Genomic DNA, 26,742 nt, shown 5'->3' with positions numbered 1-26,742 from the left:
TTCCCAGCCTCCGTGGGCAGCAGGGCAGCACACGAAGGACCGGCACCCTGGGCCGCCCCTTCGCCCCTCACACAGGTGCCTTCTTCTGTCTGGAACAGCTCCCGTTGCCTTACCGACCTACAGCCGACACCCATCGCTTGTCTTTCACACGCAGCAGCAAATGTCTCAGCAGCACTGAGGCTTCTCCTCTGCAGGTGGCTCTACAGCCAGTCCCCTCTCCACCCACCAGCCTTTTATATTCCCTTATCTTGTCTTCCCTACTCACGATGGCCCCTCCAAGTTGATGTCCAGGGGGCGCTATTTCAGGGACTGGCACAGAAGAATGATGAAAATAGCCATTTAGTGAGTTCTAGCCTTTCTACACGCCCCACTTCATCTAATCCTCACAAGAACTAGGGAGTCCCTAATCACCCCCATCTCCAGGCGAGTGAGACTGGCCAGCCGCTCAGCCACGCTCCTTGAATGACAAACTGACTCTACAGCGCCTTCCAAGAGATTCCCAGGTCCTTGTATGAATGCGCTTAACACATCCCGCCCTTTGCTGCCCTCTCCCAGGAGTCAGGTGACTTCGCCACTGGAGGCCTGTCTTACCTGCTGATGGCAGTGCGGCTGACACCTGTGCTCACAGAGCCTCTCCCAGAATCCCACTGGTTAAAAGCTCATTTGGATGAAGTGGATACTCTCAAAAGAAAATATAAAAGACCAAAAAACTAACTTAAGAAGTAAAATACTCAAACATAACAATGATCACAGAATATCTACACATTCTTACCGAATTACCACCTGCCTAAAAAGATGCTGGGCTCAGAAGCAATTTCTCAACACCCCCCCTCCAAGGAGCACGAAGTCATCACGAGACTCAAACTGCCCTAGAGCCCAGAAAAGAACCGTGGGTGGTCTGTACTCTTTTCTTTATTCTTTTCTATGTTTTTCTGAAACTCCAGAGAGCATGCATTACTTTAATCATTAGAAACTCTAAATCTATCTGACTTACAGACATTTTTAATAAAACAATTATCAAGTTGTACAAAGTTTTCTCTATCAGTAAACGAGCTTTTCTGTATAATCTAAAATGAGCAAAAATTGGAAAACAAAATGCCCAACAATGTATTCAGTTATTCATTTTTTTTTTTACGGCGTGTGGCAGAGTTGTAGAGACAGGCCCCAGACAAACGGCCAACAACCCGTCTGGATTTCCTCTGCTCTCACTGTGGCACCATCTGTCCCCACACCAGCACGAAGCAGCGAAGAATGGGAAAGACTCAGGAGCTCTGGCATTTACTCATTTAAAAGAATCCTCACCAGAGGATATGTTCATTGGTTTTAGAGAAAGAGGAACAGAGGGAGAGAGAGACATTGATGTTCAAGAGACTCATCCATCACTTGCCTCCCGTATGTGTTCCAACCAGGATGGAACTCACAACCTCGGTATGTGTCCTACCAGGGATTGAATCCGCAACCTTTCGGTGTGGGATGACACTCCAAGCAACTGAGCCCCTCAGCCAGCGCTCACTTATTCCCCTTTTGTTTGCAGACCTCGGGCACGCCAGGCGCAGTGTCGGGCACTGGGGATGGAACGGTGAGCTAAGCACTCTCGGAGGGAGGCTCCGAATAAGGAGACATGCCAAACACCTCCCAAAACAAACACATCATAAACTCTGACAGGTGGTACAAAATAAACACGTGGGCTACAGTGAGAGAGCCTGCAACCCCGAGAAGAGGGCCCTATCTGGGGGTCAGGGTGACGGATCAAGCAATTATTAAATAACTTGTCGATGAGTATTTGGTGACACAAGAGAATGTTCATGAAACAGTTGAGTGAAAACTACAGACCAGAATACATAGTTTAGTCCCCCTCTTTGTACAAAAATTAGATTCACACAGAAAAAAGGCTAGAAGGACACACAAGTACCGTCAAATGGGAAATGTTCGCCATGGGAGTTTCGGGTTCCTATTTCCTTGGGCTTCTCTGTATTTTCCAAATTTTCTGAAAGCTCTTTTATTACTCATCTGATATTCTTTGTCACAGTCTCGTTTGATTTTTTTTAAACCTTTTTAAAATCTTGGTAAAATGTACACACCATACAATTCTAACCATGGCAGGCATGTAATTCTGTGGCATTAAGCGCATCCACAGTACTTGGCAACCATTGCCACCGTGCGTCTCCGGGCCTTTTCGCCTCCCCAAACGCACATTCTGCACCCATTCAATGCCGACAAGCCGTGCCCACTCCCCCAGCCCCTGGCAACCCCCAAGCCTAATTCAACTTTAAAATGCCAACTTCCAAAGACCAAGCCACCTTCACGCTTCAAGTGTAAATTTCCTTCTTCTGCCAAACTCCCATCACTAGGAGACAGGGCCTGAGTAAGGCCGGCAGGAGCTGGAGTTTTTACAGAGCTGGGAGAGGCAGGCCTAGGTGGCATTTTGGACAATCAGAGGACGGGAGGTGTGGTGGTGGGAGGAGTTTCTAAAACAGGGGTGGGAAGGCAAAGTCACTACCTGCTTTCAAGTTTGGCCCTGGGCCCTGGGAGGAGCCAGTGTATTTGGGTGCGAGGCCTCACCAGCCTGAACCTCTGCTTCTTTCCATCCAGCCCTGATTGCCTCTGGCTGCTAAGAAGCTCACACTCACACATACTCACACATACACAGAAGGAAGGCAGGATGGTAAGACAGATACAGAGATTCCAACGCTCAAGAATGAGGCCTCTCAGGAACCAAGTGCAGGAATTTCTTTCACAATACTCTTGACAGCTGGCTGTGCAGCACCTGCCCACACACGTCCAAGGACAGGGCACGACGGAGCCCTGGCATTCCAGAGAAGAACACCCCACGGCTTCACAAGCCCCCAGGCCCACACACCCAGAGGCGGCTGTACAGGCTTCTGGATTTTTCCCGATTTTTTTAATGTGCCACCTCCCACTGTAAGTTAACCCCCTTTCAACCTTCTCCAAAATTCTATCTCACCAGAAGAAATTCTGTCCTGGCTCAAGCAACTGGTAAGATTTTCATGAACTTCCATTTTCACTGTGAACTTATTCCCAGCACAGCAAACTTCATCATGTAGCCTTTTATTGATCCAAAATGCCTTTTTTTGGCGGGGGGAAGAGGGACTAGGACCTATTTCTTCTTTGGACATTTTGCTTTTTCTTTCCTACAATCATTAATACTAGCAGCTGATTTTCTTTCCAAAAGAGCCATTTTTCCCAAAGAAAGTTGCAATTAGTTAAAAGTTAGAATGGAGCTGCAATGCAAATCTGCGTCTCAGCAAAATTACAAACCACTACCTGTCAGGAACATCTGCGTTCACTTAAAGCTTGTAAAAAAATTGGGACAGGGCTAAACCTGAGAATTCTAAGTGGTACGGTCTCTGTGCCCCCACCCCACATCTCTTTATTAACAGCACCATCCTAGGCGTGCTTGCAAACATGATTGCAGGTAATAAAACGCTCTGCTCTTAAATATGTTAGCCCATCTTCCCACCCAATGCAGCCAGGAAGAGTGTTTATTATAACCTCAGAAGGTGAGCAGGTGACCCGATGGAGGGCTGGAAGGAGCAGCAGGTGAAAGAAGCAAATGTCAGCCAAGGGGTTTGGGCTGATGTGCCCACAGGGAAGCAGCGCGGGTACTTATGGGGGAAGCTTTGCATAGCAGTCAGAGGACACTGGGCTCTTGGGGCCAGAGAACCAAGGCAGGTAAAAATGAGACGGGCTAGCCCTGGCCAGGTGGCTCTGTTGGTTGGGGCATCAACCCATATACCAAAAGGTTGCAGGTTCAATTCCTGGTCAAGGCACATAGCTAGGCTGTGGGTTGAAGCCCAAGTTCCCTCCCCCTCTCCCCCTCTCTCTCTCCTTTCCTCTTTCTCCAAAATCAATGAAAACATATCCTTGAGTGAGAATTTACATATGAAAATAAAAAATAAATTAAAAGTCCCTGGTTGGTGGAGCTCTCAGTTCACCTGGTTGGTGAACTCTTTGGTTCAGGCTCTGAACCAAAGGGTTGCTGGTTCGATTCCCAGTCAGGGCACATGCCTGGGTTGCAGGCCAGGTCCCCAGTGGGGGCCAGGTAAAAGGCAATCACACATTGATGTTTCTCTCCCTCTCTTTCTTCCTCCCTTCCCCTCTCTCTAAAAATAAATAAATAAAATCTTTAAAAAATGAAAACCTTTAAAATTAAATAGATAGATAGATACATAGATAGATAGATAGCTAGACAGATAGATAGGAGACAGGCTAAAAGGAAGATGGGTGAAGCTAACTTCAAAATACCACCTAGAAATTAGCCTGTCCTCACCAATTGTCCTTGAATTACTTAAGCCCGAACGTCTCTCCCCTTCTGTGACCTAGAATCTCCCCAGCTGGAGGGGCCTGGGTTAACAAAGTCACCTCCTCTGAGAAGCCAGGCTGGTAGTAGTTAAAAAGAGAAGAGAGAATAAACATCATGAATAAAGGAGAACCACAAATTACGAGCCTGAAGCACATGTGAGCCAAAGCTCTGGAAGACATTTACTTTACAGGACTCTTGTAAGGACCTAATGAGAAGGCAGATGAAAGTGCTGTGCTAATAAAGTGCTGGATGAGCACAGAGTGTGCGGAGTGGGGATCATGACGGCTCAGCACCACTTCTTTCACAAGTGATATCCAGCTAACTTCATATTTCACTTCAAAAGTAAGAGGGGCAGTTTGGGGAAAGGTGGTAGACCTGGCATATGTGACTTTACACAAAAAACATTCAATGAGATTTCTCCCCATGGAATCTTGTGCCCAGGACGGAGCCTTGAGGGCCAGATAGGTGAACTGGTAAGTGGCCGAACCAGCATGCTCCCGAAGTGTGGGTTCTTGGGTAAATATTACCCCAGGAGGAAGTTTCTCACTGTGTTCCAGAGGACACCATTCTGGCCACGTTCGGCTGGGCAGTATTCTTAATTCCCTTGCAGAAAAGGCATCAGGGAATGTGTTTCACCTGTACGGATACCACAAGGGGGTGCAGCTCGCGGTAGGGCATCTGACCGCAGAGATCCAAAAACTAGGAGCCAAAAACTGGAAATGCAATAGTCAGAATAATTTTTACGAACTGCTTACAATTTACACTTAGCCCCCAGACATAAAGTAGCGGCCTTACATTGGTGAATTGCATGTATGCTTTATTTGGCTTGCCCAATGTTAAGAAAAAAAATTTAATGGCTAACAGCATGTAAAAATTAGCTAGTTTCACATAAAAATTCAGGTTTTAAGTTTGAAAAAGCAGAAGACCTCATTCCTGCAGGGCACTACCTGCTGGAGGGGAGTGCTGCTTTGGCCCGTGGGTGGCTCCCTACTATGGGCACCTACAGGTCCGATTCATTCCACTGCACCTGCCTGGTCCCTCCCGGCATTTGAATTAGTGAATCCTGCAGTCCAATGGTGCTGGTTCACACTATTACATATCCAATTTACTGTCGCTGGTTTTAATTGTGCATTAAATGCCAGTTAAACTTTCTCTCTCATTTTCAGCCTGTGCAGGTTTGGCTCCTGCAGCAAGATCCAACATCTGATCACGACTTAATAATAAGAGCGTGTACATGCAGAACATTTGCGATTTGCAGAGTGCTTTCCTAGCCTTCGGTCTATTTAATATTCCCAATATTCCGGGAAGTCTGAGCTTGCTGTCTGTGGGATAAGGGAGATCAACGAGCTAACAGGGACCAAAGGCAAGATTTCAACTCTGGATGTGGGTTAAATCTTAATCCACCATTTCCCACCATACCATGCAACCCCCAGCCCCTGGAGAGGACCAGCTGGATGGCCCAACTGGAGGAGACTTAGAACCAGATTGCAAAACCGCTGGGCCGCTCTGCGAACAGGACAGATTTGGCATCCTTGCTTGACTTGCCTCTTGAAAAAGCTGTATAATGGTACATAATCCAAAGACAGCTGATTCTCATTCACACTTAACCTATGTTGAACTCACATACTAAATTTTAAAGCTCTGCTCTTGAAAATGCATTTTGTGCTTTAAGATCTCCTTGGCAACACCCGTAATTGGTATCTGAGCCACAAAACCAAACTTGGATCCAATCAGTGACTGGAGTTAGAATAATAACCAATTGGAGAGTCAATTCAGTAAAGTTCCAGGATGACAGCTGTGTAGCAGACTCGGGACAACCTGTCCAGAACGGAGGAAGACTGGAAAGTCCCCGGAAAGGGGGACTCTCAAGGTCAAAGGGGAACTCAATAGAATACTTAAATGAACGGAGTTTGGGGCAGGGGTAAATTGAGGACATAGTCAAATAATCCAGGCGCAGGGGAGGTAATTATAAACTTCAGGGAAAACCAACAGCTGTAGAAAAATGTAATCATAATACACCACTTGAATTCACCCTGAACAATATTTACAGATTTTTAACTACAAACTAAGCATGAATGTCAACCTGCGCACAAAGCCTGAATCACGGTTATGTAACAGAATGTAAATACCATTGACTTTAACATAGTAAGAATTAAGGTAAGAAAACAGGAGGAGGAAGGGAAAGAACTGGAGGGCAGAGTAAAAAGATACTGACATTCTCAGATCATAAAAAGTCCTCACTGAGAACAAGAATTAAAGGTACAAGCATGTTATCTAAAGCTAAGAGTGTGATCAAGAGAACCATAAATGGTGATACAATCATAGCAACAGGACCCTGGAGGCAAAGCTGGTTGAAGTGAACTAAGCAGTCATCTATCCTAACAGAAAAGCAACAAATAATGTTAACAGGGATTGACTGAGAAATCTCAGCAGGAACATAGATTATTTAAAGATATGGATGTAATTACTAGAATCTAGAAAAAAGCCAAGACACTTCTTTATTTTTTTTAATTAAAGATTTTTATTTATTTATTTATTTTTAGAGAGGGGAAGGGAAGGAGGAAGAGAGGGAGAGAAACCTCAGCATGTGGTTGCCTCTGGCACGCCCCCAACTGGGGACCTGGCCCGCAACCCAGGCATGTGCCCTGGCTGGGAATCAAACCAGCGACCCTTTGGTTCATAGGCCAGCACTCGATCCACTGAGCCACAACAGCCAAGGCCCAAGACACTTTAAAATGCTAGCTTTTAGGAAAAGAAATAAGCAGCGATAGATCACTTTTTATTGTAAGTCATATATGCTGACTGATTTCTTAGCCATAAGTATATATTATTTAATTTTTAAAATATGTCTCATCTATTTGAAAACCTAAAAAAAAATTTAAGAAGCTAAAGCAACATCGTAAGCCAGGTGTCTCCTACCTGGCTACCAACCAGTGCGGCATGATTTTGTCCTGAGTAGTAATTGGCAAAGTGGGACCCATGCACCGGCATCAGCGGCATCAGCGGCATCCCCTGAGACCTAGTCGGAAATGCAGATTTGGGGGCCCTACCCTAAACCTCCCTAGTCAGAAAGTCTGGGATGGGGCCCAAGAATCTGCATTTTAGCCCTGGCTGGTGTAGCTCAGTGGATTGAGTGCAGGCCTGCGAACCACATGATCGCGGTTCGATTCCCAGTCAGGGCACATGCCTGGGTTGCAGGCCAGCTCCTAGCAGGGAACGCATGAGAGGCAACCATACATTGATATTTCTTTCCTTCTCTCCTTCCCTTCCTCTCTAAAGATAAATAAATAAAATCTTAAAAAAAAAAAGAATCTGCATTTTAACAAACCCTCCGGGTGATTCTGGTGTGGACTCAGGTTTGAAAACCACAGGCCTGGAGCAACCCCAAAGTGGCAGTTTTTGGTGTGACCTTCTTTCCAGCAGAAGTGTTCACTGTCCATTAAGGATACTCCAGGTGAAGGCCTGAGACCCTCCTTAGAAAATATGCACTTTCATAGAATCTCCAGAGCTAGTTTCCCCAGGGACAGGGCCAGACAGAAGTGACGTGTGCCCCGTGTGAATGCTGGTGGGAGCCAGCAGGAAAGCCCCGACACAGGAAGTCTTCTAAGAGGCCCGCATTGGCCACAGCCATCAGTGGGCAGTAAAAAAAGCAGGCTGGGTGATCCCTTCCCCGAGCAGCTCAGTGGATTGGGAGGGCCCTGTGGCTGGCTTTGCATAAGTCATCTGCTATTATAGGGATGCAAGAGGCACTTCACTTCTGGCTCCTGACATTCTGAACAGAGGGACATCTTCTCAGATATCCTTCAGCTATTTCTGACTTCAAATAGACCCAAGTGGAAGTGGGGAAGCAATATCTTGCATCCTAATACTCTCTGATGATGGGCTCCAGGGTATATGCTTTGCCAGCCTCTCACTTCTACTTCAGTTGGGAGGGGGCCAGGGTTCCAGGAAGGGAGAGAACATTTCACGGCTGCAGAAATTTCCCTCCCACAGAGCCTTTGACAATCACAATGATCAGACGAAGCCTCGGAATCCTTCTCAACACTCAGCTCCCAAAGCTGCTGTGAATCAGTCACTGCTGGCAGACAACATGAACTTTATCATACGTGGCTCAGTACACATAAGTATTTTGTCATTAATGACACAGTTACCCTAGAGTCTCTTAGTAGGAACAGGTGACTGGCATTAATTATCATTTTCTGCATATTTTCCTCTCGGGGTCATAAATTTTCTAAGTTTATCACTGGCTACATGAGATAGGGCTCATTTCCATTTCTCCTAAACAGCCTCACTAGAAGTGAGGTCTAGAGGCTGGTGAGCTGATCTGTGGGCCTAACCATCCTTAATAAGGGAAATTAAAGCAGAAACTTCCAGAAACCCATTTGAAAGTGGTCTGAGTCCCACCCGAACACAAACGGAGCAATCTAAATGTTCCATCCTGCTCCCTTCCTTCGAAGTGCTTACAGTACAGTACGAAAGGCAAAATGAAAACTACTGATCAACCTAAGTGCCAAACGGCTAACAAGAAAACAACATCAGAGCTTCCAAAAAGGGACTGCCCAAGAGCTGGAGGAGGCTTCGTGGGGGTCACACTGGGTTCGGACAGGCAGAGAGGCACAGGGGAGACATTCCAGGCAGGATGAGCGACCCGGGCAGAGAGAAGAAAATGGAGGCGAGCCCGCTGCGCGGGCTCCGTTCAGAGACCAGCTTGCTTGCCGGGGGCTGCCTGCTGACCCTGGACCGGGGCGGGGCGGAGCAGCACCCAGCATGGAGCGCACGGGCACCGCGGGCAGCTGAGAACCTCTGCTCTAATGACCCACTGAGGGGATGTGGCATTTAAGAAAGATTCATCCCCCCACGTAAGAGATGAAGCGAGGCTTGGGACAACACAACAGAAGATAGGGACCCATGTTCTCCTTTCTCAGGTCCCTTAGGTACAATGACACTGAGTGGTCTGCTCCGCGCCTGCCATCCACAAGACAAAGATTTCAAACCAACGCCCTGCCACTTCCTCCTACCGCCCCTGACCTAGCAGACTCAACAGCCCCTGTCTCGCCCCTGAACTCAGCTCCTTAAGAAGCCTGGCAGCTCTTCCAGGTTACCCGAGGGCTGGAGAATCACCCGGGGCACCCGACACAACACGTTCATAATTCACGAAGTACAGTGGCGGTAGGGTGGAACGGCGAAGGGGCTGGGCTTGGAGTCGGCCTGCCTGGGTTTGCATCCCGCAGAATCACCTACCACTTTGTGGCGTTACAGAAGCTACCTCACCTCCCTGAGCCTCGGGTTCTGCATCTGCAAAATGGGGCTGTTAATAGCACTTACCTCCCAGGGTTATGTAGCTCAAGTAAATTAATACAGGTAAAGAAATTAAAACAATGTCTCATGCATAGTGACTATTTATTAGATGTAGCTCTTATCACTAGTATTCATTATCCCACATATTAAGTACATTAGTTTGAAGGTTATTTTTATGACTTATTTCAAATTAACCAACACACTGGTTTTTCTTAGAAAACTCAAACATCCCTCGCTTGCAGCAGAATCCACAGAGCCACCTGACATTCACACGCATGATTCTGGTGCCGGAGAGAACTTAGGGATTACTCAGTCTAACCGCCTCCCTTTATAAAGAGGGGGACACCAAGACTCAGGCAGGCCACTTGTCAGTGATCAGTAGAACTTTTCTTCCCACTGATTTGAACTCCCCACGATCACAAAGGAAATCAGAGATGAAGCAGCCCGCTCCTGCTCTTTAACCGCGCTCCGATTCGATCTCCCTGACCACCTGAAACAGTCCCTTCCTACCATCTTCAATATTTGCAGCCTGAATCCCCCGGGGGCCTAAAAACTCACCTGTGTCCAAATCCTCAGAAGTTCCAAAGTGCCAGATAATTTGGTGTCTCATTCTGGGTGCCTCTGGGACCAAGACACAATGTGACCAATCACACAGGAGGTACTGGGTTTTGCTGGTGTGACTTTGCACTTCAGGGTGTAGCCACCGCAGATGGAAGGCAAGGCAGCACTTGCATCTAAAACACCACCAGTCTAACTGGCTGGCGTGTACCTAAGACAGCGGCAAGGCCTTTGGGAGAACAGATTGGCCAAGGGAGAAAGTCTGACTAATGAAAAGATTAGCGCCACCCCCACCCCCAAAATTTAATGACTGCTCACAGAACACAAGAGGAAAGATGGGGAGAGACGCAGCACTCACCCGGTGAGAGGGACAAGAAGCACTTTAAGGATAAAGCTGGGGGAAGGGTAGGAACTGATTTTCTAAAATTAGACTCACCACATGCTCAGTTCCCAAATCCCAGCCAAAGCGAGGGCCCCTGCCTGGCCAACGAGCCCCGGGCAGCACTCCGCTTCCGGACACTTTCTGCAACAGGACGGCCTGAAAGCCAAAGCGGATCCCACCGCCTCAGCTCCTGGCTGCAACACGAAGTTACTCACCGCGCTTATCTTGAAACGTCCTTTGATCTTTTCCTCCTGCTGACTTAAAACACTGCATTCAAAAAATACTCAAGACCTCTACCGTAGATCCAGATCCCTGTTAGTCACAAGGCTGTTTATCCTGAACTCTATGTGGTCAGTTGGAGAAATATGCCTGTATGTAAGCTGCTTTTTATGTATAAAATAATCATAAATAAAGCCTACATGAATACCAGCACACTATCAATTTGGACTAAATTCACAGATTCCAATGCAAGCAGCCAAGGGTCCTCAAGCCTTGAGCACAACCATCGCTCGCCCTTTATTAACTGAAAAATAAACGGTAGGAGAAGACGTGGGCGCAAACCTCGATATGCAACTTAACAAATGATGTCACATTCTCAAACTTCCATTTATTTTCAAGTAGGCATTTTATTTTTAACTTTATAATTATAAAAGTAATAAATTTCCCTGACTACGGGAAAGTTAGGAAGTAGAATAACAAAACCAGGGGGTCGCTTCTGAAAAAGTTCTTGCATGGATGGCTGAGGGTCAATAAAAATCCCAAGTCTGGCCAAACTCCAAGCTGAGTAAGAACATTCTCCAGACCTACTTAGAGGCTGACTTTCTAGCAGGACAGAGTCTTCATTGCTGCCACGCACCATTGCGTCAATTTGCTGTGCTCCTTAAAACAGCCACAGGGCCCAGCCCCGGTTCCTAAGTTCCTGGGGATCCTCTGGCAGAAGTCACGACGTCCCCTGGATCATGTGGTCTTTGTGACGGCCAACACTACTCCCCAACTCAACAGCCCTGAGAGGCAGGGGCTACCACGGTGCCCACGACCGTGCCGACAGGACAAGGAGAAACCAAAGGCTATTTTGTGGGTAGCCAAGCAGGCAATGAGGTTTGGGGAAGGGCAATTCTTGAAAACTGAGAGCTCTAACATCGGGTTGGGGCGTGGCCAGAGCAAAGCTTGGAAAGCCCTGAACCTTCTGGCTGAGGCTGAGTTAGGAGGACCCTAGAAAAAGAGAGGTAATGATGTTCAGAGAGGACATGGTGAGGTCGTGTGCAAAGGACAGACAGAAGGACAGACGGCGCTCGGGGCCCACGGAGGGCTGCACCAAACTAGCGCTTGGATCAAAGAGCTGAGCACCGGTCGGTTCACTCAATGATACACACAGAACAGGGCAAGGCAGGTTCACAGTTGTTCGTATGGAAATTAATACGATGATTAATAAATAACAACACAAGAATAAACTCTATTTTGTGTACTCACAGCTATAAACCTACTTTTGCCCCACACTATTTATTGCGTACCTACTGTGTGTCAGACCCTGAGCTTCACATAAGGGACCGTGAGTAACAGAAGGAGCGCACTCTGACAGAGCCCTGGGAGAAAACGCTATCAATGTGGGTACTGACTGCTGTACTCTTTGGAGAACAGAGCTGCCTTTCATACCATGCCAGCCGCACAAGGGTCTGCTTAGCATCCTTCAAACCTGCCCAAAATAAAACCTGCAGCCCTGCTTCCACCCGGCTGCATGATCCTTAGTCACCCCGCCCGCTCGCAGCGACTGTCCTCCAAAGGATGCTGGTGTCTCTCCATATCACTAACTTGCCACTCATCCAACCTATGGACGGGAGACACGCAAACAGGGCCTGGCTAACGCCATCTGCGCTCATTCAACCAGAGCTGTTCTCCATTACAAACCCTTTAGGTTTGGGGGTTTTTTCTTTTTCCCCCCATTACAGTGGAAGAGCTGTCCTTTGTCTGAGCACCGCTGCCATGTGTCCCATGGAGTGCGACTATATGACAGGTGCAGCCCTTTACGCGCAGCTGGTGCAGTGGGCAGGACCGGGGCCGGCGCTCACCCCAGGTTAAGCCCCTCTGTTGATGGACACGCCACGTGGCTCAGCCCGTGATTCTCCCCTTCCACACCTTCCAGTCCCCACGTGACCTGAAGACAGAACACTGCTGGGGGAAATGGACCTGGATGAAAAGCCCTGAGCTGGAGGGAAGCAGGAAGAGAATGTGGAGGTGTGTCAGCCACCTCCTTTCTGGGATGCCAGAGCCTCGCTGTGCAGTGAGGGCAGGAGGATGCTTGGCACCCCTGACTGAAAAGGCCCGTGGAACCTCAGTCAGGCGTCAGAGCGGCTGGCTAACCCAGTTTGCAGGAATATATGAATTACTTTACAGAGGCATTAGAAGTCACATTTATTCGTACACACACACCTTTACTGAAAAAGTAAAAATGCCATAAAACTGGGAGTGTCCCAGAAAGTGCAGGACACGTGTCCACCATCCCAATCTGACGGACACTAACACATCTAAGCCCTTACAACAGGGCTCGCTACAGAACCGGTGCTCTGCACATTTGTTAAGAAAAAGGAAGTAACATTTTTAAATGCGATGGTTGGATACCTCACATTTTACAAAAATTTGCTGTGACCTAGACAGTCCAACTTTACAGGGAAATTGCCCACAGCCCCCAGGACCTGCGAGCCCAAAGGAGTTGGGGGTGGGGGGCCAGGGCTGCAGCCACCAGGGCTCACAGTGTGGGGCCGGCCAGGCGTCCAGCCACCCTGGATGGGCTGCCCTTTGCCGACTTTTCCTTGCTAGTTTGGGGGGCCATTAAATCAGGGCTCTCCGGGACTGTGGCTGCATAAACACTCAAATGAAAGAGAGCTCAAGAATAAGCAAGACGTACATGTCATTTTAGGAACTGACTCTTAAAATATGGAGAGAGTAAGATATGGAATTTTGACCACTGATTAGATACTTGATGATATTGAGGAATTATTACTTTGGGGATGCAAGGACAGCACTGGCTCTTTAAAATCCTCACCATCATACACTCAAGTATTTGCGGCTAAAGTGAAAATGTCTGAGATTTGCTCCAAAACAACGCGGCGGGTGGTGGTGGAACCAGGGCCGGCTGTGAGCTGACCGCTGTCGCAGCTGGGTGATGGGTGGTGAATGGGGTTCATGCTATGACTGTCTTCTTTTGTGTATTTCTGAAATTCTCTGTAATAAAAAAATAATGTTGTTGTGGAGTTTTGTTTATTTTTATTTAAGAAAAAAGAACGCTAATGGCCGAGGAAAAAGAGAGCCCAGGCGTTCCAGAGAGGGAACTGGCCAGAGGAGAGAGCCTGCTTTGAAAAACCTGGGAAACAACAAATACCTCAAACCCCACCAGTCAGTGACCACCACGCAATACATTCTGAAGCAGCGCTGCAAGGGGAAACTTAGGGGTGGGGGATGAAAAGGGAGGAAAGATGGAAAGATTCTCCTTAACCAAGAAGAACATACGTTCTTCCGGGAGTATTGCCAGCTAAACCCCATTTCCCTCTGAACACGTCCACAGAGTTACCGGGGTCTCTCCTCACCTCTCTCCTACCCAACACACGCCAGACAACTTCGCCCTTCCCTGCACGGATTCCAGGTAGGTGTCCTGGAGACACACATCAAAGGGATTAGAGCGGCAGCCCAGAACGGGTCGTGCTGGCAGAGGGAGGCCAGGAACCACATGAAAAGCTCAGAATTCACAGGGCGTTTTATTATTACTGTGAGTGTTTTAAAGAGCTCAGAAATGTCTTTGGTTTTAGTTTTAGTTTAAGGACAGCCACCTCTGGGGCCACGGCTTTGAAGTCCCCCAGCCCCGAGCAGCGCCCAGCAGCCGGCCAGCAAGGGGACCATCAGGCACCCGGTGGGAGCTTAGGGTTAGTCCCTCTTCACTAAGTAACAACCCAGAAGATTTATGCTTCATATAAGGACATGAAAGGGAGGAAAGAATCACGGCTAGACATAAACAGTACAGCTGGGACCAGATCTGAAAAGCCTATCCAGGCCAGATTTGCAATTGCCCTTCTGAAGAGCAGCTATAGGATACAGAGACTAAATGAAAAAGACCCAGGTAGAAGCCGACTGATGACCCCTTCGTCTGAGGGACAAGGGTTCGCGAGACCTGAGAGACAGGGTACGCATTTCACTTGGCCCGTTCATTGCTCTAAACAGCAGGATCTGAACAGCCCCGGTGGGAGACCCTGGGGCAGAGCTGAGGCGTCTGCAGCAGGCTGGTGAGAGCTGGCCGGACACGGCCAACAGCAGGGCCGGCCACAGCCACAGCTCACAGTTATTAGGAAGAAAAAAAGGGAAAGGCCCCCAGCACAAAGTCGTCCCCATCGCAGCAGCTCCAACACACGGAAGAAAGAGAACAGAGACATTCCTGTTAGAACCGCCCTTGTGCCCAGCATCTTCCCACTCCCAATGGGGATCCTGAAGAGCTGAAATAGTGACATAAATTTACACTCACAAACTCAAGACCTAAAAGGAGATTCTGTCAGCAACCAGGCAGACACAGGAGAAGCAAGCAGAAGGTGCAAATGCAGGACCTGACAGAACTTTGTCCATCAAGGACACATGAACAATACAGACGACGAAGCTTCCAGAAATAGTCCACAGTACAAGGGCACAATGTTGCATTTAAGATACCAAAAGTTGACCACTGGACACAACTGGGAAAATGTGGAAAATGTATGCTTTTTTAGGCCAAAATGTGAAATAAAGGAGGGGAGGTGCTGAGAGTGAGGAAATATTGTGAGGAAACTAAAAATGCAGTTGCATTTTAAAACATTTCCATCTAAAGGCAATTTAAAAAAACCAAAGGGCCAATTCTGTAGAACTGAGAACAATAATAAAAACAGGAAAAGTCAAAAAATTAAAATAATGAAAAAGAAGATGGAATTGAGACAGAACAGACGAAAAGGAAATAATAACTAAAGATACAATAGACTCTCTGACCCAACAACTATTCTTAGGAATTTATCCTACGAAAACCACCAGAGACGGGCGTGCGTGCACAAGACGTATGTAAAAACTTCACAATAGCACTGATCAGTACAGTGTACTTGGACCTGGCCTAAGATCCCCCCAGCAGGGAATCATCAAAGTGTGGCACGTGTATGTAGTGGAATACCATGTAGCTATTGGAGATCATCTTTTAAAATAGGTTCTTCCATGGAAATACACGAGCGCGGAAGAAGGCAAGGCTGCCTTGTGAGAAAAGAACAAGGATGGCCTCTGGTAGGAAGCCAACAGGGCTTCCCCCTTACATACCTTTTGTATTTTCCCATTTTCTATAATGGTCCTGTATTCCTTTTCAATGAGGAAAAAATGCCCCAATAGATGTTTTGGTTAAAACAAGAAAAAGAGCCTTGGGCAACTTTAAAATGCGAGACCGGGGCTGTCAGGAACCTGTCCCACTGAGGGCCAAGGCAGCAGCCCTCACGGAGCTGGCCCCTGGACATCTCCTCGCCACTCAGGGCGGGCACGTGCAGTGTGCCTTCCTTGAAAGCAACCTGGTGGGCTTCCCGCACCCGCTGAAAATAGGAGTCCATTGCACAGCCATAAATCCACGGGACGCCGGCCTCTTCTGATTTACTACCAGGGAGGCAGGTGCTGGATCCCATCCTCCCTTCCCTGTGTCAACATATTTCACTATTTTTAAATAACCTGTCAATTTCTAAAGGTAAATATTAGGGTAAGCTCCAGCTCAGGTATCATAATTCTTTCTCAACTAAAATGTTTGTGAATTTTAAATCTCTCAGCTGAGGTATTTGTCCTGCAGGAGGTGACCCTGTGGACAACTGATTCCCATATTAGCTCTCCCAGTTCAAGGACTTCCAGAGAAAAATCAAAGACAGGGAAATGGAGTCTCCAAGGGGGGTCTACTGACCTTAGGGTTCTAGAAGGGAGAAAAGATTCTCTGGCAAGGTCCTCAGCACTCACCCCAGGTGGGTCTGCTCTCCACAACTTATATACTTTTTTCTTAGAGACAGAGAGTAAGAATGGGCCCTGGCCAGGGAGCTCAGTTGGTTGGAGTGTTGTTCCCTATACCAAAAGGTTGCAGGTTCAGTCCCTGGTCAGGACACATACCTAGGTTACAGGTTCAGTCCCCTGTCGGTGTGCATTCAGGAGGCAACTGATCAATGTTTCTCTCCCTTCTTTCCTCTCTCTCTCTCAAATCCTTGAACATGTCCTCAGGTGAGGATTTAAAAAAAAAGAAAGATAGAAAGAATAGTGGGTCTTTCCAGCCATGAGAACCTCCCCATGATAATATGCCGCCCACTCAGGATCTCCTTCATCCCTCTCCAGAGAGAAGAGGAAACACGAGAAGAAGCGCCTGGTGCGGAGCCCCAGTTCCTACTCCACAGGTGTGAAGTGCCCAGGAAGTTGGAAATCACCACCGTCTCAGCCACGCACGAGTGGTCGTTCTGTGTGCTGGCTGCTCCGCCTACAGGAGGACACACCCGGCTTGCAGAAGGACGCTCCTTCAGAAGAACACAGCACCAAGAACGCCCGAATCAACATGTGTGGGGAACCAGCCCAGTAAGTGCTTTCTGGATTAAAAAAAAAAAGTAGAATGGTGATTGCTAGGGTCTACAAGAAGAGAGAATGAAGAGTTATTGTTTAACAGATACAGAATTTAGGTTGGGAAAGGTGAGAAAGTTCTGGTGGAGTAGCTCAGTTGGTTAGAGCACTGTCCTACACCAAGGTCACAGGTTCAGTCCCCAGTGAGGCACATGTAGGACTCAACCAGTGAATGCACAAACTGGTGAAACAACAAATCGCTGTTGCTCTTTTTCTCAAAAAAATTCAATAAATAATTTTTTTTAAAAGAAAAGCCCTGGAGGTGGATGGCTGTAACGGCTGCACAGCAACCCGAACATCCTGTCCACCGCAATGTGCGCTCAAAGATGGCAACAATGGTGAACTGTTATGTGCATGCTGCAAATAGCAGCTTTTTAAAAGAAGTCATTTAGCTCAATAACTCTTCCACTTAAAAAACAAATCACCTGCTACATAACTTGCTAAAAACTTCTATAAGGAGAGCTTGGACTCTGGGTGACTCATGTTCCTATCTCATCCACATCAGCTCCAAACTCCAAGGCGATAAACAAACTTCTGACTTCAAAAGAAAGTTACACAGAACCTCCCCGTACAAGGGCTGCCTCTGACACAGGTGATCTTCCCATCGGCACAAGGGCCTCGCTGCATGTCCACACCCCTGCAGTGGTCTCTTGCACGGTCCACTTCGCTTCAGCCAGCGGTCACACTCGGAGCACCAGGAGGCCTCTTGCAGTTGCCCAGAAAGCCCTGGGCCAAAAGTATGGTAGACTTTTGTTGCTGTTTGTTTGTTTGAAATCGCTAAAAGTGATGAGAGCTTTTTTCTTTCACCAGACAAAGTGCTTGGTTCTGAAAAAGCCCCTCAAACAGCTGGCGGGGTGAAAGTGCTGAACCGAGTGGGAAGGGAACTCCTTTCCTCACGTCCACCTCAAAAACACCCAGCTTTGTTTTGGGATTCCCAGCGAGTTTCTATTCCTCACTCTTAGAAACTAAACAAAGAGAAAGATCCAGAAATGCTTGGGAAATGGTCAAAGTGTTTTAAACTGTGGCCAGCAGGGTCAGTGTTTTCTTTCAGGCAAGGGCTGCACCAGAGAAATTTAAAAACCAGCAATAACAAAGCATAACAATGGGAAGCACCCTGAGAAGAGGAAATTGGGTGCAAAATGGAAATGGATTCTTTTTTTTTAATGGAGTCGGATGCCCAAAAGGCTCACCAGAGAACTCCAGGAATGGCTGTCTTAGTCATAACAACATACTAGCAATTCCTAACAGCAAGCACTTCTCTTTAAAGTACCTATGGAAGCACCAAAGGGGCTGAAAGCCATTTGAGCCCTGTCCCTGTGCCAAGCCATGCCCTCTGTCCGCACCCTGGCCGCGCACACTCATTAGCCTCCCAAGCCCCTCTCTCCCCTTCCAGTGCCTCCAACAAAGTCAAACCAGAATAATTTCCCTTAAACGCCACAATCATCTTCTCCTGGCTCTGCTCGAAGCCCTTTCATGGCTGCTTACATCATCCTCCACTTAGTATAAACTCTCTAGCCTGTTGCTCCAGCCCCACCCTCAAAGCAGACTCCTCTTCCTCTACTCCCAACAAGCCAGAGCCCCTTTAGAACCTGAGTTCGAGTCCTGGGTCTGACTTGGACTGCTGTGTGGTCCAGAGCAGCTTTGTGAAGAAAAGAGGTTGGGTTTGGGAGACAGGCCTGGGCTTGAATCCCACACCTGTCACTTGCTCGTTTGCATCGCTTGGGTGAATCACTTTAATTCTCTGAGCCTCAATGTCCTCACTTGAAACCGGGATTAACAACCACGGAGTGGTGTGGGGGATGATATGGGGAAGTGTAGATAAAGCTTTGGCAGGGTGCTCAGTCCCTGGCACATTTTCCTCAGTCTCTGCAAATGTGAGTTCCCTTGCTCCTCAGCATTGCTGTCGGGAATACATAGTGGGGAAAGGGCTTTGAAAATGATCACTGCTGTGTAAAAAGTATGTGTCATGATGGCTTTTGAGCTCACATTGGGAAATCTCCCTAAGATGTTCCTGTCGCCTTCCAGGGATCTACCAGGTCCCCGACAAGTCCTGAGCCCCAGGGTCTTCTCTGATCACTCCGGGGGACCCAGGCTTGCTTCTGACTCCTTCCACACCACTGGACACGGCTGGATGCCAGCTTCTCTTGTTTTTTATTGCTTATGTTCTTTATGGCTGGCCCAGGTAGGGCCCTTTCTCTGTAAGACTCTAAACTCCCTGGAAAACATACACTTCATGTTCCTGAATGCTCCTGGGAACTCCCTGAGCAAAACCCCCACACCATGACCCACAGGTGGCCAGGTGTACACCAAGGTGGCAGTTGATACACCGGCGGGAGCTCTTAAGGCCAAAACCACCAAGAGGCCACCCAAGACCCAAACTGGCCCTTGGAGTGTTGTTTGACACATGCACAGTGTTTTAAACTTGAATTAACCAATACCACTCAGAGATCAGAAGATGCCGCGTTCTGTAAGCAGTTTGGAGGATTCGACCAAGCAGGTCTGCATCCCAGCGTGGCCGCCCGAGAAGGACGCTCTCACCAGCTGGCCACAGGCCCACCACTCCCTCTCGCCTCCAGACCCAGACCCACACTTCGCACCACTGATTTACACACAACAGAGCCAAGATTGAAGTGAATTCCTTTCCCAAGTTTCTATTGAAGCTTAGAACATCTGTTTCCAGGAAGACAGGCAAGGAGCGTGTTTGTTTGTGGGAGAGGTTACTCCTGTTTCCTAAGCACACAGGGAAGGTCTCTGCAGAAAGTCCTCCTGTGTCCCACGCAGTTAAGTGACGATGGGTATCTGAGCTTGCTGCCCTATATTACAGCATGCCCTGTGATCCCAAGTGGAACCCTGGGGAATAGGTAAGTGTTCCAGACTACAGAGTTAGACATTAAACACTGAGAAGTCAGTGGGCACTAAGGGTACGGGTGTCTTCTCCCAGTATAATGAGTATGGTGGTCCCGGGAAGGTGCCTGCGAGCAGACCTTGGGGGCCATGGGCGCACAGCAGTCCTCACACCCCACCCTGCCCCGGAAGGGGGTCTGCACATGCCTCTCCCACTGGCTACCACGCTGTCTCTCAGATTAATTTTTACCTTCTTTCTCTACAGCCTTGTCCCTTCTCTGCCCTTTCAGAGAAATCTAATCATTGAGAGATGATCAGCCAATCAGGAGCTCCTTCAGGTTGGGGCAGCGAACCACAGGCTGGAAACGTCCCTGGGGTCCTGGGACGCTGGCTGTTTTCACCCTGCTGGCCACTCAAAGGGCTCTTTCTTTGCTGCCACAGACACAGACATTCTTCCCTGGGGTACAGATAAACTGTGTGGATGTGGGGTGCGGGGAGGCTGGGTTAACGAAAAGACAAGGAGTCAATGATTCTACATGCCTGAAAGTTCAGAAGGGCGTTTTCAAAGAACGGAGGGATTTCCATCACTCTCCTGAACTCTCCCCTTTCTAGAAGTCCATGTTTGGTGTACTCAAGACCGTAGCCTGCCTTACCCTCGGTAATACCCTCGCTGAGAAATCCCTGCTAAAAGATAGGGGCTGTATTTGCTTTCCAAATGGGCCTAACACCACACTCCCCACCAGACATGGTAAGGCACAGAGAAAGAGAATGGGTTTGGAGGGAACTCATCCTGTGATTCTGCCACTTATTATTAGCTCGGTGAGCATTGTTAAAGATTCTGCTTACCTTGCTTCAATCACCAATTCAAATGGAGACCGCAGCAAAGAAACCAACAGGAAGCTGAGACTCCAAAGAGCAGCAATGGAAGAATTAGGAAAGATCACCAAGAGCACAGACGTGTCCTTAGAGACCAAGGTTAAGGTCACCCACACGCTTCTCCTCCCAATTACTGTGCATGGATGTGAGTGTTGGACAGTGAAGAAGGCTGGTAAGAACAACTGGACTCATTTGAAACGTGGCACCAGACCTTACCTACAGAGTGTATCTACAGACACCCTGGACCCCTGGGAAGAACAAGTGGGCCCTACAGCAAATCAAGTCTGATGCACTGCTGGAGGCAAAAATGACAAAACCAAAGCTGCCCTGCTTTGGGAACCTCATAAAAAGGCAGGGAAAGACAATACTGCTGGGAAAAACAGAGGCAGCAGGAAAAGAAGAAGACCCAGTGTGAGATGGACGGACTCCACAACAGAAGCCATGGGCAGACACCCACAGGAGCTGAGCAGGGCTGTTGAGGACAGGACAGTGTGGACACCACTCATTCGCAGGGTCACTGGGAGTTGACGCCAACTCCACGGCACGTAACATACACATAGGGCTCCTGTGGAAGTGAAACGAGGCAGCACATGTAAAGTGCTCTCCATCTCCGTGCTTGGTACATGGAAGGCGCCTCCTGAAAGGGCAGCCCTGGGCAGTTACTAGGCAGTCCAGCACAGCTTAGGGAAAGGGCCGGAGTTCAAATACTGTTTCAACCACTTACCAGCAGGACTGAGAAAAGTACTCAGTCCAACAGCACCTCACTCAAAGGGTTACGTGAGAAGTAAATAAATATGAACAGAGCCCTGAGATACGTCCTGGCAGAGTGCATACCCAATAAATGAAAGCTGTAATTCTCATGCTTGTATGATTACATACTCTCAGCCTCCCCTTCATTTAAGAGTCTCATTCTAGATCACAAGGCAGCAGACATGTTGGTACAGTAGTGACTTAAAAGCACATTAGTAATGATCACCAGCAAGACCTCGTCCAGGATGGACCGAAGCTGCATGGCTTCGTATGGGGCTTGACAGGGAAGGGAGGATACACCTTACAGCTCGCTCTGACTCTGTGTGCACGAATGACTGGCTACGACACTGTGCCTACTCACTTTCCTAGGCATCATGAGCAGACAAAACGGGTTTCCCATGCATTTAACTAATTTTATATAGCACGTGTCCTATGTGCCAGGCACTGTGCTATCTGCTGAGGACATAACAGTGTATAAGCGCTGGGAATGCGTATTTCCAAAAGCTCATCAGGTGACTCAGAACATTGGCCAGGATTGGAAACCACCACTGAGGTTTCACCTGGAACAAGGCTCTTGAAGTCAACCTAACGGAACTGGGGTCCCTGCCTCTCCCCTGTGCACTTTGAGGTCAAGAACTGTATTCTCCATAATAATATAGAACCCACGCTTCAGAACTGGAAGAGTGGGGAGCCAGTCTCCTTTTCCTCCCACTGATCTTCGTGAGAGTCCCACCTCCCTTCCTCAGTCTGGACAAGGCAGCAAAGCGAGGGCCTCCAACCCCCTTCCCTCCCCGCTCTCCCCAGAGCCTGGGGACTTACTCAGCCTGAGAGCAGCCATGGTGTGTGCAAGGCCCCCTGCAGGTCCCACACCTTGTGGTAGCAGCCATCTGGCCAGCAGCTTCTGAGAGGATGATACTGAGGCCTAAGAGCTCAACAAGGAAAAGTAATTTGCCCCAAATCTTGGTTCTGCTTGGAGGCAAAACAATTAGTAGGTTGATGACAGCCTGATGGTCAGAAATTATTTTTTAAAGAAGGGGGAGCCTTGGCTAGTGCAGCTCAGTGGATTGAGCGAGGGCCTGCAAACCAAAAGATCGCAGTTCAATTCCCAGTCAGGGCACATGCCTGGGTTGCAGGCCAGTTCCTGGCAGGGGACACATGAGAGGCAACCATACGTTGATATTTCTCTCCCTCTCTCCTTCCCTTCCCCTCTAAAGATAAATAAAATCTTTAAAAAAATTTTTTAAAAGAAGTGAGGAAAGAGGTTGCTGAAAAGAAGCCCTTTCACTCCAAAGGCAGTTCCATCCAACTTACAAATTCAGTGTCCTCTGAATACACTTCCACCTGTCTCAGGAGGGAACCTTTTAACTAGCAAAGCAGCAAAAGAAGGACTTCAGATCAACATGGGGACTGTACCATAAAGCTGGTGCCCATTCACCCCCTTCCCTGGAGGCAGGAAAGACTCAAGGAAGAATTTCAAAATCTTTTCACGCTATTAAAGACTGGGATCCGGTGAAGGGGAGGGAAGCAAGGACAGAGATCAAGAAGTTTAAGGTTTGCTATTTTAAGCTCAAAATAAATCAAGATAAAAAAGGACTATTTTAGATTCGATCTTATTTTTCATCTCTCCTCTAACGCAGGGACAGTATCTAGCATTTGGGCAGCAGGGTTGGGGGGAGCAAACTGTCAGGCTAGTGTCAGTCTTTTCACCCCTTCCTCCAGTCCCCCAAACCCAAACCGTGGTGCATCACGTGCTTCCAGAATTTTACCACCCTGAATTATGACTTTCAAATAATTCAGATGCCATTAGAACAAACCTCAGAGATGTGAGGCACAGCACAAAGAAAGTCCAGCAAAAGAGCTCCAAAGAACTGGGCCCGCGATGGTAGGAGGGAAAAGAACCAGACAATACGGTAAGTTTGGCACAAGAGGACCGACCCGCAGACCAGGTACCAAACCAGTAACGATGGCTCTGGGAGAAATACACTACAGCCACTATTTCCCAAGACGACTTTAGAATCCCTTGCTGTCGACGATCACTTTCTAGAAGCCTAACTCTTACAAGGTCTAATCCTTGTTCATTTATGAAACAAAAGAAAAACAAAAACAAGGAACCATAGCTCATGAGAAGAGCATTTCCCTGAAAGAACCAAAGAATTTCTTAAATATCTCACAGATGAGAGCTTGGAGACTTCAAGGGCTGCACCTGCTTGGACGGACGGCACAGGCCGTTCCTATCGCTTTGTTGCATCGGCAGACTTCTACATTTTGGATCACCCCCTCGGATTTTCTTCTCTTTTTCTCAAATCAGTGAGGAAAGTGTGTGTGTGGATAGATGTTAATAAATACATATATGATTATAAAATGGACCTCTCCCCCCAAAAAGTTTCTTTACCTATTTTAAGATTTAAGAGCTTAGCACTCACATCATGAGAACTTTCTAACAATCACAAAGTTGGAGAGCCCAGACTGGCATGGCTCAGTGAGTTGAGAGTCACCCCGCAAAGTGAAAGGTCGCGAGTTCGATTCCAGGTCAGGGCACACGCCTGGGTTGTGGGCCAGCTCCCCAGATGACATGAGAGGCGATGGATTGACGTTTCTCTCACATATTGATGTCTCTCTCCCTCTTTCTCCTCCACCTTCCCTCTAAAAGTAAATAAATAAAATCTTTTTTTAAGAAAAAAAAAAAACAAAGTTGGAGATAAGTGTTGTATCCTCAGCATTCAGGAACTAGACTGCAACTTTTACTGCCTATTCTCTGTTGAGATGCCCAAGTTCTCTTTTTGCAGCTATGTGTGGTTAAATCCCTGGTCTTTTTAAATAAATACGCTTTTAAAATGTGAGCCAGGGGGTGTCTGTCAGCTGTGAGGAAACAAACTCCGGCTCCAGGCGCCCTCCAGGCAGAGGCTGGCAGCCCCACTTCCATGTATGGAAGTGAGCGAAAGCAGTAAAACCTCAGGCACGAGTCTGGGCAGGGCTGGGGGTGGGGGCGGCATTCCTCCCTGTAAGGCAAGTCTGGGCCCAGAGGGATGGGCGACAGGAGGCCTTCCAACCCTGCCCTTGGCCTGGGGTCCTGGAGATTCATTAGTGGAGCGGCCATAAGGCCAGAAGTGATGAAACAGGAAAGCAACAGGCGCGGCGCGGTCAACAGCCAGAGGCACCCAGGCGGGGGGCGCACTGACCCCCAGGGCATGAATGGCTGCCAGGCGGTCACGGAGCAAAGCCCGAACCCTGGACGTCAGTGCCACTCAGCTCACACACACCCTGACCTCAGCATCCTGGAATGCAAAATTCTCCCCAATTTGCCATCCATCATCCTTGCTCCCACAAGGCCAGCACTCAAGGAAGGGTAGAATTTTTTCTTGTGGTTGAATGCACTTGTGACTAAGGCTGAAAGGACAGTTGCCCACTTCTTGCCAAAGCAAGTCTGGGGGCTGCAAAAAAAAGTTTAGGTCAGATTGTGGGAGCTGGAGTCGGAGAGACCAAGGCTGGAGTCCTGCAGGTGCCATCTACTACATGACTCTGGGCCAGTTACCTCACAGCTCGGTGCCTCAGTCCATTGCCCTGTGCAATGGGAATAGCAATAGCAGGTGCCCTGCGGGGCAACTGTGTGGAGCCTGCGGTGCTGTGCTGGGCAAAAAGTAAATGCCATGTAATTGCAAGGATTATTATCAACCCTAACAGAGAGCAGAGACTGCTTCATGAAGATTTATAGAACTCTTTCTAGATTGCATGCTCACCCCCCTCTGATACACCTTCCCTGGAACTCTGTGACCAACCCCTACTTGTACTCCTTTTTCTGTTCCTTTGCTCTCCTGTCCCCAGGTCCATGTGGTGCTCCCCAGCTTCTCCCATCAGGCCAGCTCCTTCTCTCTCCTGGAGCTCTCCGGGACTCTTAGTCCCTCTTGTGGCTTTATTTGCTGGTGACCCACAGATCTGTCTCAGGCACAGACCTACCTGTCCACAGAGCGGTACCCAGGCAGCTAGACAGCTGAACACCAACACCTGCTTCCACTTTCCCTATCTCAGTTGGTGACATTAACTCCCTCCTGTCTCACCCCCTGTTGTAGTCAGCTGGGGTTGCTTTAACAAACCATAGGCTGGGCAGCATAAACAACAACATTTATTTCTCCCATTCTGGAGAGGCCCAGAAATCCAACATCCAACGTGCTGGCAGAAAGGTGCCTAGCAAGGGCTCTCTTCCCGGTCTGTGCACCGCTGCCTTCCTGCTGCCGCGGGTCCTCCCATGGGTGGGGGCTGGTAGGGAGCGAGCTCTGTCTCCCCTTCTAACAAGGGCCTTACCTCCACGATGGTGGTCCCAGTCTCATGACCTCACCTAAACCTTATTATTTTCCAGTGGCCCCATCTCCAAATACTGGATTGGTCAAAAAGTCCGTGTGGTTTTTTCCATGTAATAAGACACACTTTTCATTTTCACCAATAACTTAATTGATTCGGACATTTTGAATATGTTGGCCATCTCCCACATGGTATAATGTTAATTGTTCTCAAATGATATCTTGATTTGATTGCTATCAACTTCAACTGGTCTGCCCGACCACGAAACATCATCAACCAGTAAGAAATCTCTAGCACGAAGCTTCGCAAACCACTTTCGACACATTCAGTCACAGCACCTTTTCTATACACTGTGCAATTTTTTTTTGCATTTTAGTTGCACTTTTACCTTTCTTGAAATAATAAAGAAAAATAAACTAAAATGTTGCTTATTTTCTTCCATCTTCAATATTAAAGTGGCTACACAAAAATTCACTAATTTTGATTTTTTTTAAATGCACGCTGACCGGACAACTGCCACAAGCTAGTCTAACAAAACTGTTTCGAATGAAGTTAAAGACAACCAAGCGCTACCAGAGCATCTTACAGAAAAAAACAAATGAACTTGTTGGCCAACCCAATGCCATCACATTGGGGTAGGTTAAGACCTCAGCATAAGAATTTGGGAGGGATGTAAATATTCAGTCCACTGCAGCTCCGAAGCCGGGACATAGCCATGGAGCACACCTCCTAATGCTTCCCAAACCCACGCGCCCTCCTTCCCATGCCCACCCAACCACCCTCATCATCT

The 26,742-nt window shown here is 48.0% G+C and overlaps 1 protein-coding gene and 1 non-coding gene across 3 annotated transcripts in view; both read right to left on the bottom strand.

Moving 5' to 3' along the window:
* The window catches only part of NXN (nucleoredoxin), a 142,319-nt gene that overhangs the window by 93,929 nt on the left and 21,648 nt on the right, over window positions 1-26,742 (bottom strand). The window lies entirely within an intron of this gene.
* On the bottom strand, window positions 1,137-1,270 carry LOC119003809 (small nucleolar RNA SNORA55). Its single transcript, XR_005070025.1, has one exon. It is a non-coding gene; the product is annotated as a small nucleolar RNA SNORA55 (small nucleolar RNA).

Source organism: Sturnira hondurensis, unplaced genomic scaffold (genome assembly GCF_014824575.4).
Source record: "Sturnira hondurensis isolate 20B ecotype Veracruz unplaced genomic scaffold, ASM1482457v3 Scaffold0018728, whole genome shotgun sequence".
Lineage (NCBI taxonomy): Eukaryota > Metazoa > Chordata > Mammalia > Chiroptera > Phyllostomidae > Sturnira > Sturnira hondurensis.
This window is presented reverse-complemented; position numbering and strand designations above follow the sequence as displayed.